The 7017-nt window shown below is 35.3% G+C and overlaps 1 non-coding gene across 1 annotated transcript; it reads left to right on the top strand.

The window, feature by feature from the left end:
• The first annotated feature begins 6664 nt into the window (after positions 1 to 6664).
• On the top strand, positions 6665 to 6804 carry LOC111797791. Its single transcript, XR_002815616.1, has one exon. It is a non-coding gene; the product is annotated as a small nucleolar RNA Z247 (small nucleolar RNA).
• The last annotated feature ends 213 nt before the right edge of the window (positions 6805 to 7017 follow it).

Here is a 7017-nt window from a genome sequence, read left to right as displayed (position 1 = left end):
TGAGTCACAGACCGCTACTCACTGATGTAGAAATAAGAAGAATGCATACAATTTAAAGCATTTAAACATGCACTTTGAAATTTGATTAAATTAGTAATGAAAATTTTGTACTTGATTTTACAAAGATCAAACTACTTAAAGTACATGAAATACAAAATTTAAAGGTAAAGTACAAAGGACTCCGGACTTAAGTGTGATGGAACTCTTTATAACCAACAGTTCATGTGTGCCTCTGCCTAGACTGCTACGTCAAGCTCTACCTGAAAAGAAAGTTGAAGTAGCAGAGACGAGTATATAAAATATACTTAGTAAGCAGCATGTTGGTAGTTTGTATTTCGTTATTAAGTCTTATTGATCTTGTTCATGTGTTTGGTATCTTATTCTCTTCTGGGGATTCGTTTCCCTCGTATAGGCATCTTCCTAAGCTACACCCTAGGTTCTCTTATTCTACTTTTTCCTGGTTCTTGGTCTTATCTAGACCTCTGACCCTCAAAATATACTTGAGTACTCTAAGTCTCCTAGTTAGTTGTTTTTGCTAGTCTCTCATCATCATCATATCTCAAAATCCTCGAGGCACGACCCTGGTATAAACCTCATAAGATTCATGCATGTTAAGTATTCATTTAAAATAATTTCAAATGATTCCATGGACGTAAACGTTTGAAGGAAAACCTTATAAGCAACACCAAGAAAACGGTAAAGCGAAAAAATAAATAGTGTAGCATTTAAAACGAAAAGGAAAAATAATTCAATGCCCTATTTAACCTAAGGCTATAGAAAGACAAAATGTTTCATCCATCGTCATCTGTACAAGCATGTTTTACCTTTACCTAACATGTATCAGTAACACATGACTTGATATTGGGAAATGCAAACACTTGAACACATGAAGGTACCTATCATTTAAAAACATCATAACATGCCTTAGGTAGCTTTCCAATCTAGGAAAAGTTGGTTGTGTATACCTTTGCTCTTCACATGGCCCTTTTGTGTGCAAGCATGGGCCCACCAAGCGGGCTCACACACCCACTAGGCCTAACTCGTCGATCTAGCACTCGTTAGTGTGTTATGTCCAACACCACAGAGGTAAAAGGCCCGCATGACATCATGGAAAACATAAACATCACGAATCATCAGTCGTAGTATACTCATCCGTACTCATCATAACAGGAAAGTATCTCAAAGCACATGACACATAAGTATGCATGAAGTCCCCATAACTTTTAATCATGGTATAATGTATAGTGCAAGACAAGCCTCCATTTATCTATAACATATTAAATCGGTGAATTATGCATACATATTTCTTGTACATTCTATAACATATAGAAGGTGAATTTTTTTATAGCATGATATGATAACGTTATAACATAGCTTTTATACATAGCATAACTAATCATGGCATCACAAAACTTATCATGGCATAGCATAGCATAGCGTGACATAATGTAGCATAACATAATATGACATAACATAGTGTAACATATCATTCATACATATGATACGTGCAAGGATCACAGGGCATGTGGGTAGTGAAAGTGTGTCTAATCAGTTTGGTACTTAGCAGAGACTAATATCATTGTCCTCAAATTAATGATTGACGACGTTTTATTTTTTAATTTTAACCAAGAGGAAGTCCCTAAGAATCGGCCTGAAATAGAATCAAATTAGCAAGATATCAGGGCTAGTTCACTTTAGGGATGACATGACATTCACAAGTCATTTCAAGTATACAATATTTGAACTTTCATGAGGTTAGCTTGTAAGTTTTCCATTGGTAAGTCCATAACACTATTTGTCATATTCATACTAACACTTAAGTGTTATATTCACATACGTCGTAGCTAAAATTTTCCTTCGACACAACCACCTTCCATATTTATAGCAACATATAAGAAATTGTTGTGTACCCGGTCATTCACTTACTAGTATACATGGGTACATCTTTCTTGGTATATGTTGCATCATCTAACCATGTTTCGAGACCCTTGATTAAAAACCTAACTTTCCTTAGCAAGTCCTCATGCGTATACTAGTACTAAGAAGCCTATCACAATACAAATCCCGCTAAGTTTAAACAAGTTCTGAATTCATTAATACATCACGTAGTCCACAATTTGCAGCATACAAATATACCATACATAACATTGCATTACATACACATAGATCAACAACCTACAACATTAACATAATCGTTTTTTATCTTTCATAGGGCATACCTAACGGTGACGATACTCTGTAGGATCATTGAAACATTCTTAACCCACCGATAGGCTAATCTATGAAATCTATAACTTTAAACTCTGATATCAATTATAATGACTTTATTTTTATAACTCAAATAAAGTTGCTACTACAGACATGACTTAATTACGTAACGCGAAAAAATCTTTTAAAACATTTCAAAACAATGTCGTGGACTTGTATGTTCATAATAAAATTGTTCAAGTAAATACAGCGGAAAACAAAAAAACGTGAAGTGTAAGTAAAACAAGGTCTTCCGCTAACCTAAGTGCTACAAATAACATGAACGTGTCTACCCTAGCTTTACTACTTTGGCTACCACTGTGAAGTCATCGTCCGTGTAGAAGCGTCTTGTCTTCGAAGATTATAATAAAAAAACTTGTGAGAAAAGAAGTAAAATTTAAGTGGACAAAAGGACAAAAATATCAAAATCTATAAAAAGAAATAAAAGAGAGAGAATAAACATGTTTGATGTATTTTCTAAAAACAGGGTTTTAAAAGTAGTGGAGAATGCTCCGTGACAAATGATTTTGTCGGTTGAAATCTAGGATTTTGTCGGTTGAAATCTAGGATTTTGGACAGAATCTTGCTACCAAATCCTAATTTTAATTAACGTAAGCTCAAATATTTCAAATTAAATAAAATTAAAAAAAATGAAAAATATGATAAGATGGTTTGTAGAAATAATAAAATTATAAATTTTATGTTAATTTCAAAAATTTAAATTTCAAAAAGTTTTAAAATTCAAACATATAATAGAAAAAAAAATACTAGGAGAGCCACTAACGGAATATTAAATATTCAGACCATGTGTCACATAATTTTTTAAGTGAAGGCAAAGCACACATGTATGGAGGACGACACATCACGAACAAAGACTATAGCACGTGAATAGAGTAGACTCATATTTAAATTTTTATTCTTATAGGTTGTTTTGCATTTCATCGTTTTAAATTATTTTATATTTATTTGTATTTTTTTCTAAATTTCAGTAATTCATATTTAATCGAGGTAAAAAATTGCTCTTTCATTAGAAATATATCAACAAAAAAAAAAAGTTGTACTACATCTGTTTGATTGAGAAAGTGAGAAGTTGGACTCGAAAATGAAAAAGGAATGGATTTAAACTACCTTTTACAAAATTATATATATGGTGCTCTCCCTCGTGTCTGGGAGGGGAAGGTTTCCACATCCTTATAAATGGTGATTTGTTCTCCTCCCCAACCAATGTTGGTACAATTCACCCCACTTCGAGGCCTAGCGTCCTCGCTGGCACTCGTTCCTTTCTCCAATCGATGTGGAACCACTACCAAATCCACCCCCCTTTGGGGCCCAGCGTCCTTACTGGCACACCGCCTCGTGTCTACCCCCCTTCGGGAGACAGCGAGAAGGCTCTGATACCATTTGTAACGACTTAGATCCACCACTAGCAGATATTGTCCTCTTTGGGCTTTCCCTTTCGGGCTTCCTCTCAAGGCTTTAAAACGCGCTAGGGGAAGGTTTCCAGACCCTTATAAAGGGTAATTTGTTCTCCTCCCCAACCAACGTGGGACATCACATATACGGTAGATATTTATTAATAAAAAAATATGATAAAATTTGAGTTTTGGTGTCACATCACAATTCTATCAAAATTTTATATAAATAAATAAAATTATAACTTTTAATTAATTAAAATTTTTATATGCATTAAAAGTTAAGATTTTTTATTTTAATTAGTAATCAATTTTAATAATTATCCTCATATAAATAAATTTAATAAAATTATATAAAATTTTAATTATAAATAATAAAATTAAAGAATTTATTTAAAAATCAAATACTTATATATATAAATTATTAGTTACATAGTAAAAAAGATTAGCAATGAATTTATATAACATATATAAAATAATTATTATAATAGTACATTTAATTAATGATAGTTATTAATATTAATTATAAATTTAATTTGAAATAATTAATTATATTTTAAATTTATTATATATTATCAACGAATGGGCAATTAAAATTAAATAATTAATTGATTATAACTAATCCATATGTATTTAGAAATCAACTTTTTACTAATTATGTTAATTAGTCCTAGTTAATTGTGAGCTAATTAATTAATAATTGTCAACTAATTAATTAATTAATAATTTTAGTAGGTAAGTAACTTCATTTTTTTTAATATATTAATTTAGTTTTTCAAATTAAAATGAGTTATAAACAAAATATTGAAAACATATTTGAGAGTAATTGAAATGGTTAAAAATTGTACTCAAAATTACTTTGAAATAGGTTTTCATTGGTTAAAAAATGTGAGATCCTACATCGGTTGGGAGGAGAACAAAACACTCTTACGTTTACAAAGGGTGTGGAAACTTCTCACTAGCAGACGCGTTTTAAAACCTTTGAGAGAAAACTCAAAATGGAAAACCCAAAGAAGACAATATCTGTTAGCGGTGGGTTTGGGCCGTTACAAATGGTATCAAAGCCAGATACCGAGTGATGTGTCAACGAGGAGGTCCTTTCTCGAAGGGGGTAGACACGAGGCGGTGTGTCAGTAAGGACCTTGGGTCCCNATATCTGTTAGCGGTGGGTTTGGGCCGTTACAAATGGTATCAAAGCCAGATACCGAGTGATGTGTCAACGAGGAGGTCCTTTCTCGAAGGGGGTAGACACGAGGCGGTGTGTCAGTAAGGACCTTGGGTCCCGAAGGGGGTAGACACGAGGCGGTGTGTCAGTAAGGACCTTGAGTCCCGAAGGGGGAGGATTGATGGGAAGGGGAGTAAAACAAGGCAGTGTGCCAGTTCCTCGAAGGGGGTAGACACGAGGCGGTGTGCGATTTCAAATCTCTAACGAAAAGAATGAAAATTGTTTGCAAATTCCATAAAAGTAAGCCATTTTGAATCAAACCTTTTCGGCCTTTTCTTGATTGAAAATCTCAACTTTTTCATTATTCGACATCGAAATTCGTAAAATTTGTTAGGTAAATTTGATACAGTAATGATAGGTACTTTTTATTCTCTATTTTATCATTTTTGTTCAAACACATGGTCAAAACTTCACGAGAATTAATCTCATTGAAACGTTCACTAGTGCAACGACTCTATTTTTGTACTAAAAAAATAAGGTCAATATTACATGCATGTTCCGGCTATTAAGTGAAAAAATCGTTTAAAACAATGTACTATAAACGTTGCAATGGACTTACACGTTCATAAATGCATTTGAAGGTAAAAAGAAAAAAAATATACAACCTCTCTTGTCAAATTTAAAAGCAAAACAAATGTCCTACCTATTACCAAGATTACAAATTTAAAGGTAGAAATTCAACCTAACTTTATTTGCATGACTTTCATAGCTGATGTAGTCATCCATATATAAGCTTCTTATTTTTATTTGATAAAATAGTAAACATGATTTGAGTATTTAAAAATAGTCAAGAAATAGCCCCGTTGTTGGGTCGGATTGCAAGCATGATTAATAATGAGATTTATCTTTTAGTGACTGTTTCTTAAGTTTTACTTTCTTGTACAATTATGGTTGGATGTGTAGTATTTCTATATATACGATTCACTCATGCCCACATGAACCCACTAAGTGGGATCGCGTATCCCCTAAGCCTAATTACAAGCTAGCACATGCTCATGCTGCTTGAAATCAATGGAAAGAAAGAAGTGTGTGCCGTGTTCAACTTAGAAGGTTATATCTAGACATAGTAGGAGAATCTTCTATTCTTGGAGCTGCGTCTCCTAATTTTGTGGTTTGTTATAGTGGATCAAGACTCATGTATGTAATCTTCATTGTACACATCTCTTGTATATATGTGAGGTCATGACCCATAGAGGACACAGCGTCGTTCAACCTAACATGGTATCAGAGCCAAGCTTTATTCATTAACAATGTCTACCATATCTTCTTCCTCCTCCCCGATCATCATCTCCAACACGATCTCATCTACCGTAGCGTCGACCTTTGCCCCAATCTCTCTCCACCATGTTGTCACAATCCGTCTCACCAAGAATTATTTCATCATATGGCGTGTTCAGCTCTTCCCCTACCTACGGAGTATGAAGCTTATAGGCTACCTCGATGGCACCATTGCTGCACCTATCAAGCTGGTCCCTTCCTCAACCGCTGTTGGTGCTGACCTGGTATCTAATCCAGCCTATGATCGGTGGTATGATTAGGATGAACAAGTCCTTAACGGCCTTCTCTCCTCCATGTTTGAGGAGATTCTTCGCGATGTGGTTGCCGCCACTACGTCCAAGGGGGCGGGGATACCCTGCAGCGGATGTTTTCGTCGTCAACTCGTGCTCGCAATGTTCAAATCCGTGTTGAGCTCGCCACGTTCAAGAAAGGCGATTTGTCTGCTGTAGGTTATTTTTGCTAGATCAAAGGGTTGGCCACCGAGCTGGTTGCCGCAGGCTCTGCCTTGCGGGATGATGACATTATCACGTATCTCCTCGCTAGTCTTGGCCCTGACTATGATCCCTTTGTCACCTCTATGACTACCTAGAGTGAAACCCTCACGCTTGATGATGTGTTTGCAAATCTAATGGTGTTTGAAGCTCGCTAATTACAACACTAGACTGATCTTCAGTTAAATCCTGGATCTTCGGCCTATTATGTTGATCGTGGTGGTTAGTAGAAGAGTCGTGGGCATGGGGATTGCGGTCATGGCCGTTCTTGAGGCGGCGCACCCTCTCGTCCTGCTAGTGATCGTCGTGACCCTTATGCTCGTCCTTCCTGCCAGATCTGCGGCAAAGTGGGGCATACTGTCGT

Source organism: Cucurbita pepo, chromosome LG06, assembly GCF_002806865.2.
Source record: "Cucurbita pepo subsp. pepo cultivar mu-cu-16 chromosome LG06, ASM280686v2, whole genome shotgun sequence".
Taxonomy (NCBI): domain Eukaryota; kingdom Viridiplantae; phylum Streptophyta; class Magnoliopsida; order Cucurbitales; family Cucurbitaceae; genus Cucurbita; species Cucurbita pepo.
Note: the sequence above shows the minus strand (reverse complement) of the source record. Positions and strands in the feature narration are given on the sequence as shown.